This window comes from Saccopteryx bilineata, chromosome 6 (genome assembly GCF_036850765.1).
Source record: "Saccopteryx bilineata isolate mSacBil1 chromosome 6, mSacBil1_pri_phased_curated, whole genome shotgun sequence".
NCBI lineage: Eukaryota > Metazoa > Chordata > Mammalia > Chiroptera > Emballonuridae > Saccopteryx > Saccopteryx bilineata.
The window spans coordinates 17235173-17247553 of NC_089495.1; positions in this window are offsets into that span (position 1 = coordinate 17235173).

Genomic DNA, 12381 nt, shown 5'->3' on the forward strand with positions numbered 1-12381 from the left:
TGATATGGAAATATGGGCTGATATAGATTTTTTTTTCCTTTCTAATGTGAAAAATAGTAAAAATAATGAAAAATAACCTTTAGCTTTTATTTTTTAAACCCTGTTATTGAAAATAAAATTATAAGGACTCAACGATTGCCACAGTTAGAAGGGAATAATCTGTGGTGACTTCATAACAGATGAACTCTGAGCCAGAAAAGTTTCTATTCTGACATCAATGAGGAGCTTTGCAGGTGACCCCGAGATCTGGTATATGTGTGTAAATAAGCGTGGGCGAGTGAAGGAGTGTCTGTTGTGACCAGGGTCACACTGGTCCATATAAATCCACTGCATTACGTAGGGAAGCTATAGCCCTACATGCTGTAATTTTTTTTCTCTTTTGTCATAAAAAGGCTTCCAACACTGCAATTCTTCTATAAGAAAGATTCTAAGGTTGGAGAGAACTGATAAAATGTACAAACTAAGACTAACCAGGGAAGAGAGGTGAGAATGCTCTTTCTTTATCAGAGAGTACTAAATAATTTCCAGGGTTAAAAACGGGGGGAGACTAGATGGCAGGATGAACAAGCCAATCTAGATAAGGAGAAAAGTAAAACCCTGACAATAGGTGTAACCGAATAGTATTGGGCAGGGGTTGACAAACTTTTTCTGTAAAACATCCGTTATTGAATATTTGCCATACACTGTCTGTCGGAACTACTCAACTGCGCGGTTGCGGAGCAAAAGCGGACAGATGAATGTAAAGAATAAGCATGGCTGTGTTTCAATAAAAATGTTATTTTTGGACACAAATTTAATTTTATAGTTTCTTTCATGTCACAAAGTAGCAATCATCTTCAACCATTTAAAAATATTAAAATAAACAGTGGGCTCAATTTAACCCATAGGCCATTGTTTGTTGACCCTGGATGTAAAGTACTGACCATTTCAAGTTTTTAGTAATGATAAAGGAGAAATTAGCAATGGAAGAAAATGCAGTATCATTACTTTACAGGATGGTTATTTTACAAGAAATATTTTAAACTGATAAGAAAAGGAGGATGTAAAGCAAATGTAACTGAACAATATTTGTAACTAGTAGTTTGTACCATTTTCTTATACCTTTTGTTTTCCTCCATTAAGACTAATTATAGACATACATTGCCTCCATGAAGGATTGTCACAGCCAATAATAATAGCAACAGAAGATTAAAAAAATTCAAAACATAACATAAAAGAATAAAATTAGAGTCATCGCACTTGACTGGTTGTGGCACAGTGGGTAGGGTGTCAATCTGGGACGCTGAGGTCCCAGGTTTGAAACCCTGAGGTCGCAGGCTTGAGTGCGGGCTCACCCAACTTGAGCGTGGGCTCACCAGCTTGAGTGCAGAGTTGCTGACTTAAGCACAAGATCATCCACATGATCCCAAGGTCGCTGGCTTAAGCCCAAAGGTTGCTTGCTGTCTTGAAGCCTAACATCACTGGCTTTAGCAAGGGGGTCACTGGCTTGGCTTGAGCCCCCCGCCCCCCACCCATCAAAGCATGTATGAGAAAGCAATCAATGAACAACTAAAATGACACAACTAAGAGTTGATGCTTCTCATTTCTCTCCCTTCCTGTCTCTCTCTCTCAAAAACAATAAAATAAAAATAAAAATAAAATAATAAATAAATAAATAATTAGAGCCATCCCTCACCATATGCCTGGGTGGAAAAATGATTAATTGATGGGAAATCTACAAAACTTAATGCTTTTCCCCGCATCTCTGAAAAGGAAGAGGAGGAGGCCATCTGTGTGTACTGATGACTGAAGGGCATTCAGAGAGCTCTGAGACTGCAGCAGGAACAAATTGGTACAGTGGCACTATGTAAACCTCACCCACCACAAGCCCCAGAAGACAAATGCCATCCCAGGATGGAGAGAGACCCTAATTTGATATGATACTGACTCCAGTGAGACTAAGTTGCTCCAAGCCCATCACAGAATATAGTCTTGGAATTCAGTTAGAAAAATGAGTTACATTTATCTTTCCCATGTAAGTTTGTGGCCTAAAGAGCATACCCACTGTACTCACATAGTTCAAATGTCAGCTCCCCGACTGCTCCCAAGCCCTTGAAGCTGCTGGGTAACCAGATCTCCATCACATTCATAGCCGGAAACCTAATCTCACTGCTGGCATCTTCTGCGATCCCTGAAGGTAATGTTTTCCTAGCCTTTTCTGCTTCTGCTGAATTCTTGATTTCTTTATCCCATCTCATTTCCAAGACACAACAAAGCCCCTTCCTCTTTATTTTGTCAAAATACCAGAGACCCAAGGCAACTCTATATAGAAACTTTGGCTTAACAGTGGAAGGTAGAAAAGGAAAAGGAAATTACACTGCAGCAAACATCTTAAAACTGAGTATCTGACACCATTGTTTCTTAAAGGTGTCTGGCCATAGCCTGGAACGTCTGCCTGGCTGCCTCTTGACCACTCCCTGTCATCTTGAGAGATTATTTTTTCACATTTCTAGTCCTCTTTCTTATTTCATTCATTCTTACCTTCTTACCCTCTTGCTCTTGAGTTATTTATGGAAACTCCAAGTTCTTCATTAATTTTTCAGTAACAAAACAATTTCGTTCCCTTGATCTCCCTTCTAACGCATCCCAGCTAGACCTACTATTTAAATAAAACAGTATTCTCTTTCTGCTCCATGAATTAGTGTGACCCATTTCCTCAGCAGGGAGATCTAGGAAAGTTTGCTTAATTGTGTAAGACTGTTTACTAACCTGATTAACAAATATTACCAGAAACATTTCAATTTCCCTGACATCTCTTCCTTATTATTTTAGAATGAAGTGGATGGTGGCTAACTCAGTTCCTAGGGGCCAGTGTTTAGTCCAAACTCACGGTGGAGAAAGGAATAGAGTTATGTCTAATTTTCTAGATCGGTCCCTTTTCTTGTTTTTGTTACACTCCCTCATCTTTTTATTTTTGAAAAGATTTTCACATGACCTCAAGCTATCTAGTCTGAGAGACTCAATATTACTTAGTCTGATCTCTCAGAAACTTCTCATGGAGCGTGTGTGCGCGTGCGTGTGCGCGCGCGTGTGCGCGTGCGCGGCGTCGGGAGTTGTAGGGCACGGGAAGATGTGAAGACAAGGACTCTCCTTAGAATGTTACGCTCCAGCTTTAGGTCGCGCTCAGCCACCACTGGCTCGGGCTTCTACTCTTTACTTCTGATAAGTACAGATCTCTGAACCGGTCCTAATCATGGTTCTAAGGTTGGGTGATGCCCCTGTCTCCATGTACAGCTAGTGACATACTATAGCAAGTGGATGACAGTGTGCTTCTGGAGCCAGACTACTTCGAGTCAGATCCTGGCATATGTGACCTTGAGCAAGTTGGTTGTTCTTTTTAAGTCTCAGTTACATCATTGAAAAATTAGGGATAAAAATAATACATATCTCAAATGGCTCCTAGGAGGATTAAATGAATTAAAACATGGAAAGTATTCTGCTAGTACCTGGCTTGGAAGATGTGATATATAAATGTTTACTCTTATTAAGCTTACAAACAAGGCTCTGTGCTAATACTCACGCGGGCCTCCAAGTGTTCAGCATCCATTCCCGGGTTCACATGTTAGCATAGATTTCAAAGCAGTTACACTGTGCCAGGATGTCTGGATCATGATGGCTTTAACTAGAGGGACTACCTCTGGGCACTTGGATTAGATCACCACATGAAAGAAGTTGGATTTTATCTTGTTGGAGTATAGATGGTCACCAAGCCTTTTTAAGCAGAGGAATGATATGGTCACATCTATTTTTACAAAGCTAACTTTTTTTTATTGCCATACTAGATGGTTTGCAAGGCAAAGAAACTGGATATAAATTGATCCTCTACCAATAGGTTATGTTAATGTGGTGAGGAGATAAATAAGGCAGTGGCAGTGAGGTTGTGACAATGAAGCTAATAGAGTTTGGCATTCAAAGGGTAGAATCAATAGTACTTATTCACTAAGGAAGCGAATAAGTGAGGGAGAAAAATGATGTATGATAATGCCAAGATTTTGAACTGGAGAAATGAATGAATAGTGGTTTTACTTGCTCATATGTCCGATCTTTGGTCAGATAGCTGACAACTCTGGGGAGGCTCTCTTTAGATGTGGTCACTAATGTATGAATCATCATGTGTTTTCCAAATTAGTTGGATAATGTTTTAAGATGAGATAATATTTTAAAAATCTAAAAACAAAGATTAGATTTAGTTATGTGAACAAAAAGAGATTTATAACAAACGTATTAAAGAAAGCAGAGAAGTCATATCGAGGACTACAATGAAAGGATGTCTTGCGTTACCATCATCTTACTTATGTCTAAAAGCATATTTTAGAATGTGGTTTTACTTAACATGTGTTCTTGTTTTCTTTTTCCTCCACATATTTTTAGACAATATAGCCGAATTTCTTCTTCATGTGTTAAGTGTTAAAAATCTGTTTTCTATCAGAATTTAACATTTATTTGGTTTCAATTGTTTTTGTTTTTATGATGTGACCTTATGGGAGATTCCTTTTTAATAAGAAAGGTGTTATTGTTCGGAAGCATAACATAGATGCAATTCTGAAGTCCTTGCATACACATAGGAAGAAAAACAAACATTCCTCTGCCAGAGCTCTTTTTATTCTTTGCAGGGGGAAAACATTGAATAAGAAAACATCTTTTGCAGTTTGCTCTGTTAGGGAACTAATTTAGACTTAGTTAGATTTCAGAAGAAAAAAAATTCGGTGTTGACTGAGCACAAAAAAGTAAAAAGGCTTTGTCTAGAAATAAATGACAGAGATTTATTTATTCACGGGTCTCAGGACTTGTAAATCAGAAACACTACCAGGTAACACCCGGATTGTTCTGAAGAAAAGAGAAAAATTGAGAGTTTTTATAGTAAAAAGTATATTTTTGAGAAGAATAGGTCCTGCGGTTCTTAGCTTCTGGATTAGCCTCAGATGGTAACCTCCCAGATGTCCAGGGATCTGGATAATGTGTGGATTATATATATATAAATATATATCTCCTGGCATTGATGCACAAACAAAAAGTTCAAAAGTCTAAGTTCTCAGGCAAGTTCAAGTAAAATAAAATCTATTCCTTATGCTTCAGCCTGTTTACTCTGAACCAGTTTTGTCAGCTTGACTATACAGACTCCATGTTAACTCAGCTTAGTTATACTGACTTCATCTGTTTTCTTCACTCATTCCTCAGATGAGAAGCCTCTAGAAAGAGGAGTAGTGAACAAATATTTTATTTTATCTTAACAGGTATGCAAGGGAGGATTCAGGTTTTGTGGGACCCGAAGCCATACGTTTTGAGGGCTATGACAAATGTCTATCTATCAATATTACATTTTACATGCTTCATGCAGCAGGCCAAGTTGGGGAGTTGTCCAGATTTGAGCACAGAAGGCTGTGGCAGGGAGGTCTTCAGGAAACCGCAGTGCATTCTGAAAATTCCTTCTCAGGCTTTAGGCTTTCCTGTTTGGGATCCTGTTTGTAAAAGAGTTCAATCAGAGAAGCAGAGCCTCTAGGATATTTAAGGGATGGCCTTATGCAATTGTGCGGGCAGAATAAGCAGTCTCTGAAAGGCTTTTTTCTTCACATATGATGCTGGAGCTCCAAGGGTGCAGGGCAGATAAGTGAGAAGGGCAGATGGTTGTAAAGGAAGCAGGAGCTGGGGGCCGTGAGGATGGGATAAAACCTGTGGAAGCTCCTGCTGCTGCTGGCCTTAGTGATGTGGGTGTCCTAGAGGAGCTGAACCCTTTGACTCATGCTGAAGGAAGATCCAGGGGGAAGCTGGGCAGTTAGTTGCAGGCCTGGTCACCACTGTAGGCCAAGGAGATGTGCCAACAGCAAGGCAACAGAATGTGAGAGCTACAAAGACTGCCTCTGCGTTTCTGCCCTCCAAATCTGTCGTAAGAATCCCAACTGTGGTTGAACCCAGTGGAAACAAAAGAAAGAGGATTCTGGGAAATGTAGTTTATCCTAGCCAAGTTGCCACATTACAAAGTCCCCACTTTTTCTTGATTCCTTTTCCTTGTCTTCCTCTTTATAGATCTTCACCCTTATTTTTTAGATCATATTGTCAGCAGATTATTTGAATATAGATTAAAAAAAAATTTTTTTTTTGTTCTTGCATGTTTGACATGTCTTTATTCATCACATTTAATTGCTAGCTTTGCTGTGTAGAGTCCTGATTTGTAAAATATAAACTCCCCCAGAATTTAAGGCATTCTTTCTGTGGATGCTATTCTGAATCCTGGTACTGTTTGTGTGATTTCACTCCTTCCAAAAGCTTTTTGCAACTTTTCACTATCACTGTTCATAATTTTATCATGATATACCCAACGGGTGGGTGTTTATGCCTTTTTTTTTTTTTTTTTAATTCATTGTGCTGGGCATAAATAGGCTCTTTCAACTTTATCTTCTTAAGTTCTGGGAGTAATTTTTTCTATTGTTTCTTTGGTAATTCACTCTTAATTGTTAACCAGGTCCTTTTTGAAAGTTCTATTAGGTGCAAACTTAGCTTCCCAAATTAAATCTCTAATTTTCTAATCTTTTCTCTCTGATTTTCTGTACTTTGTCTTTTCATCCTATATTCTGGGCAGTTTTCTTGACTATATATTCTGATCCACACTATGAAGTTGTTTATATATACTTTTGACTATTTTTGAGCTCTTTCTGCTTTGGATTAATGTTCTTTAAAAAAAAAAACAGCATTCTATTATTTCTTATTTCTTTGATAATACTGAATATAGTTTAAAGGGAGTTTTCTTCTGCAAATGTTTCCATAAAAAAGAAAAAACCAACCCTATTCCTCACTGTGCTTCTCCTTTTAACAATAGTAGCCCTCTTGCTCAGTCCCTCGCTTAGCTATCTCCAATTCCTCCCTTCTTACTCTCTCTTAAACTCACTCGGTCCAGGCTTTCATCCTACCACACCAATGACCTTGAACTCATCACAGTCTCCAACGACCTCCATGTTGCTTCATGCAAGGGTAAATGCTCCTATTAGCTTACCTCCTCAACAGATAAATTACTTTCTTCTTCTTGAAACATCTCACCTGGTTTCTAGGACATTGCTCACTCCTGGTTTTCTTTGTACCTCACACTGATCACCCCTTTCTATATACTTTCCTTTGCTCTTTGTTCCTCATCTTCCCAAATTCTCAACGTTGGATTTGCCCAGGGCTCACTTTTCATATCCTCTCCCTTCTGAATCTATACTTACTTCCTTAGTGTCCTTCCCCATCTCTGCCAGAACACAAGCTCTATGGAGGTAGAGAATTCGATCTGTCTTGTTCACTGCAGTTTCCTCTGCATCTAGAACACTGCCTGGCAGTCAGTATTCTGTGTTCCCTGGATTCCTACTCCCCTTTACTTTGTTTTCAGTTTCTGTCTTCACACTGGAGACACTCTTTCAATGTCTGGCGATCTTCAGTTCTCCTTATGTGAGGCACCACAAAAGCTTCCTGAAAGCTAGTTTTTTCTGCATGGGTGGAATTTGAGGATTGGTGAGCTCCTATATATGATTAAATGGTAAGCTGGAATATCTGTGGAGGAACCACTATATTTTAGTATCATTAAATTTTTTCCTCTGGGGCCATCCCATTTCTGCCGAGAAGAATCCTTATCTCCTGCCAAGAAATAGAAGCCTGGTTGACAGCAATCTGGTTGAAAGAAGTGTCTATTGTCCTCTTTCTCTGCATTTTTTTAAAAATTTTATTTCTGTTTATGATTCCTAACTTTCCATATTCCTGATATGAAAATACTTTCCAAATCAAATTTTCTTAGGAATAAAAAGGATAGGACTACATGGGGTGGTGAAGGGGCAATAAGGTCCAACTACACTTCATATATTATTTTACCAGCCCCCTGTTTTCAGCCTTGACAGTCACCCTTGACTTCTGAGGTTCCTCTAGAAACTTCTAATACATTCTTGTTATCTCTTATCTCCTTATGTGCCATTCCTGTTTGCTTTCGCATTGGAGGTGTGTGCCTTTTTATTTCTTTGCTGTCACTGTACAGGGATTTGGAGAAGAAGCACAGATAAAATGTGTGGCCCATCCACCATATTGAACAAAAAGATTTTGGTAGCAATTTTCTCTTTCGCTAGCGGCAGAACCATATTTATCTTTGGGAGAAAACTTTTCTTTTTTCTTGGTGGCTGACACGCTAATGGGCTTCTTACAATACAGGAGTACAGCCTAAATCACCATTTGAAATGAAAACTAATAAAAAATTTCAATGAAAAGCAAAATTTCTCTATATAATCCTATAAATGGCTCTCTGTATTGTGGGCATAGCTATATTGACTGGAGAGAAAGCAATTGCTTTTCCTCGGTATGAAGCAAGAGAGGAGTTAAGGGTAGGATATGATTAAGGACACTTTGAGAACTTTGCCAAGTTGATATCCAGATCAACACTTTAGGAAGCTGAAGAGACTTTGGCAATTGCCAGGAGTGAAGATTCTTCCAAGTGACCTCCTTCCTTGAGGAAATGCCAAGTGGGGCAAAAGCAGGTTTGCAGTTATGAGTACAAAAAAGTTTATTTTTTGTATCATTATTTATTTATTATGGTGTTATTTTCCACACGAACAACTATAAAGCTACTTTTGCCTCATCCCGTATGCTTCACTCTAAATATTTTAATAAAAGGCACATTTTAAATTTAAAATCTTATCACTGTATTCAGAACACTGAATTTTGTAAGTCTTGTAATTGGGAGTCAAGGTAGGAAAATTCAACCATCAGAAATGTATGCTGGCCCTGGCTGGTTTGCTCAGTGGTAGAGCGTCGGCCTGGCGTGCGGAAGTCCCGGGTTCCATTCCCGGTCAGGGCACACAGGAGAGGCGCCCATCTCCTTCCCCACCCCTCCCCCTTCCTCTCTGTCTCTCTCTTCCCCTCTCGCAGCCGAGGCTCCATTGGAGCAAGGATGGCCCGGGCGCTGAGGATGGCTCTGTAGCCTCTGCCACAGGCGCTAGAATGGCTCTGGTCGTAATAGAGCGACGCCCCAAATGGGCAGAACATCACCCCTGGTGGGCGTGCAGGGTGGATCCCGGTCGGGTGCATGCGGGAGTCTGTCTGACTGCCTCCCTGTTTCCAGCTTCAGAAAAATACCAAAAAAAAGAAAAGAAAAAAAAAAAAAAGAAATGTATGCTAGTAGCATACACTATAGGATGTAAGGTCAGTTGTCTGAGACTGGTTCTTGATAGGGTTGAGAGCAGGCGTGTTCACTGCTGCAGGCTTCAGTGAACTGGGGATGGACAGACTAGGAATTAAACCTTCCCACCGGGGCTGGGTGAGGTATCAGGTAACGGGGCAGGTGTTCAATCTAGCAGACACAATACAGAAGCCAGAGGGTTTCAATGACAATTGTGCTATAACTGATGTATTAATGAGGGAGTCCTATGAATAAGGTCTTCCAGAAGAAGAAAAGAACTTGTCAGTGCTCATCTAATCCTGCCTACGAGCCAGAGTACCCTGATCTCGGTGCACCTGAACCTGTTGTCCAACAGAAATATTGTCAGGCCAGAGAAAAGTATATTTAATTACTATAGTCTGGGGGGGGGGCCTCTAAGACTATCCAATGTCTTTTATTCATGTTCTTTGTTCACCAGAACCCCTCTCACTGGATTTGCTCTCCAGGGTGCTTGTGGCCACCTTGAAGTCTTCTCTTTTTCTAGATTAATTTGTTCGCTTTTCTGTTTCATATATCTCTTGAGAAACTATTAAGTGTGAATAGTTCTCCAGGAACTAATCACTCTTAGAGTAAGTCCATAAAATCTAACTTCTAGACAGGCTAATATAAGATGTAAGCTTTAATTAGGTCACTATTTTGTTCAGGGAGCGTGCTTTAGGAAATTGTGCCTGAAACACTGGACCCCAACCCTATGTTTCCGGTCATCCCCTCAGACCCTGAATCCAAACTGCTCCTCACACATCATCCTTTTCTCATACTTCTCTTAGTCAGGGATGTCAGCTGTCATTCGCATTTTATAGCTTTGATACAATCCTACAAGGACACAAATTTGACCTTTCCTGATGGCAGTCTTCCACCACGTTCTGACCGAGCAGCCATGGATTAAAGGAAGGATATTCTTCTCAGTGGGTTCAGTCTCTGGCATACCCTCCCAGAGTACTGACCTTCATCCTGCCCTTTGATTAGCTTTTGTCCAGGTTTCTCCTGAGGCAGTGGTCCCGGCTGTAAAGCCAGTAGCCGTCTGGGCCTTGCATGTTCGCATCAGATTCGGATAGTCGGTAAAGAAACAACGGGGCCAAAAACTGGTGGGCCATCATCTTTAATCCTATCTTGCACCTGGTGGGCAAGTATAAACACACACTGGGCTCCAAAACCCACTCATTCAGTGCTCACAAAGCTACTGACTTATCCGAGTTTCCTAGAAGCAAAGGTTTCTAGCTCACCAGACTTATTCACCTCTGTTCCCCATCTCCTTCCTTCTCCCTGCACAAACTCTGCACAAACTGGCTTCTCTTTCAGCACTCCACCATCTTGGCTGCTTCTCCTGGCCTCCTCCACATGGCCTCTCTCTGCTCTCCTCTCTAATGCTAATCTCAGACACCAAGAGAGCAAGCTCCCGGTCTGCCCCACTTTATAGTGTAGATTCAAAACCTTTAATCCAATATACAAACAAGGAAGTCTCTGATACAAAGTCACTTATCTGAGGCATAATGGGATTCCTCATGAGAGTGCACCATCCTACATCAAGAAGGGTGGGAAAGGCTTAGTGTTAAAACTAAGCCTTTGACTATAACGTCCCTGCCTGCTTACAGCCTGTTCCCCACACCGAATGCAAACTATAAGAGAGCAAACATATATGTCATATTTATAAACTTATTTGACCAACACTGGGCGACAGGCTTCTATGTGGGCAGCACCATCTTTAACAAAGTGAGCATAATATATTTTATCTGCCCAACACTGGCCAAGTCTTTTAAAGACAGAATTGTCTGTTTTTAATAGTGAGGAGCACAGATTTGAAGCCAAACTGCCTTTGAATCCTGGCTACCTCTTGCTAGCTGTGTGACTCTGAGCAAGTTACTTAGACTTCTGTGCCTCTGTTTCCTCATTTGTGAAATGGATGTATTAGCAATACATGTTTATAGGGCTATTCTGGCTGAATTGTTTAATGTATTTGCCATGTATGGCACATAATAAATGTGCCACGTGTGCTCGTCACTGTTATTGTTATCACTGTTCCTCCTCTGAGAAAGTGAGCACAGCACTGATTCAGTGCTTGACTGGGGAGAAAGCAAAAGGAATACAAGAAGGAATACACAGGTTTGTATTTCAGAGGTAATTATTTTATCACAGAGGTAACTATCAAATCACCCAAACCCGTGCTTTTGAAATTTAATGCCAGCATCTTGAATTCACTACAATTATGCAGATGTCTAATATCCACTCTCCCTGTGTGTGTAAATCACTTCAACCTGACTGTTTTTCTTTCTCCAGTAAATCATCAGGATTATCTTTTCCTTAATAAAGTTCAAATTTTCTGAGTGAATGGCAGGAAAGTGTTTAAGGGGAAGGCCAAGCTCTGGCAGTACTTGAGCCCAGAAAACAACAAAGAACAGAAAGAACATACTACCTCGGTATTTTACTGGAATCCGAGTTAAGAAATAGGGATCACAGAGCAAATGGCAAACAACAGGTCGAATTACATCAGAATGAAAAAAGGAAGAATGAACCTGGATTTGCAGCCTGAACTGTTGTGCAACATGATTACAGGAGCTAACAGTCCCGCTTACACATTAGAAAATCCTCAAGAGTTCAGAACAAAAGGAGCAACTCATTCAGAGGATAATTGATGCTTACAGAGAAATCCCACAATTTATACCTCAGGGAATCCTTCTGCCTTTTTAAAGATCAAATGAACTGACCATTTCATCTTGGCGATTATTAACTTGCCCCATTTTTATAACTAAGAAAACTTTAGCTTCTTTTTTTTCTTTTTTTTACAGGGACAGAGAGAGAGTCAGAGAGAGGGATAGATAGGGACAGACAGACAGGAACGGAGAGAGATGAGAAGCATCAATCATCAGTTTTTCGTTACGACACCTTAGTTGTTCATTGATTGCTTTCTCATATGTGCGTTGACCGTGGGCCTTCAGCAGATTTAGCTTCTTTTTATATTATGGTTGAGATGACATTTTATTGTACTTCATATCTTTACAGGTAAAATTTTGTTATCATTTAGTACGATAAAACAAAGCTTCAACTGAACTTGGGCTTTATTTAAACTTTGAGTGAGTACTACTGAAGTTAATTAAAGTACAAAGATTCTCTGAGCACAATATGAGGTTAAAATCAGAGATGTATTTTTGTAAAGATGTATTGCTGGATCTTTTGTA